At 36.5% G+C, this 444-nt stretch overlaps 1 protein-coding gene across 3 annotated transcripts in view; it reads left to right on the top strand.

The window, feature by feature from the left end:
- Nucleotides 1-444, top strand: part of LOC119588580 (methenyltetrahydrofolate synthase domain-containing protein-like) — a gene marked incomplete in the record, with an annotated part of 56,358 nt that overhangs the window by 18,329 nt on the left and 37,585 nt on the right.

Raw genomic sequence — 444 nt, 5'->3', positions numbered from 1 at the left:
TGATTGTTGGTTTACTAATGTATGCTGGGTGCCTATTGCAGATTTCCAGGCCTCAAAAGTAAGCATAGCATCCCTTCAGTGGGCTCTCTTTCTTGAGGAAACCAGTGATGCCATTGCTTTGGTCATTTAATGCAAGAAAGAGAACCATGTCAGATATTTTTTTCATGTTGGAGAGTATGAAATTGAACTTCTACTCTTTCATAATTTTTACTCCATTAGGGAGGAAGTTGGGGAGAAGTGTCCACGCACCATCCCCTCCAAGCTGTTTCATTTGTGTATGAAGACAATGTCATTGGAGGATATTTTAATTTTTGTATTTTTCAGTATAGAAAAATCTATCAATAGGATATTTACTGCAATGCTCTTACCAATGGAAATTGATATTGAATGGTACCAAAGATTGGAGCAAAGCCCAATTAAAATATTGTCATCTTGATTTACACT

Source organism: Penaeus monodon, chromosome 24, assembly GCF_015228065.2.
Source record: "Penaeus monodon isolate SGIC_2016 chromosome 24, NSTDA_Pmon_1, whole genome shotgun sequence".
Lineage (NCBI taxonomy): Eukaryota > Metazoa > Arthropoda > Malacostraca > Decapoda > Penaeidae > Penaeus > Penaeus monodon.
The sequence above is the reverse complement of the archived record's forward strand: the minus strand, read 5'-3'. Positions and strand labels throughout refer to the sequence as shown.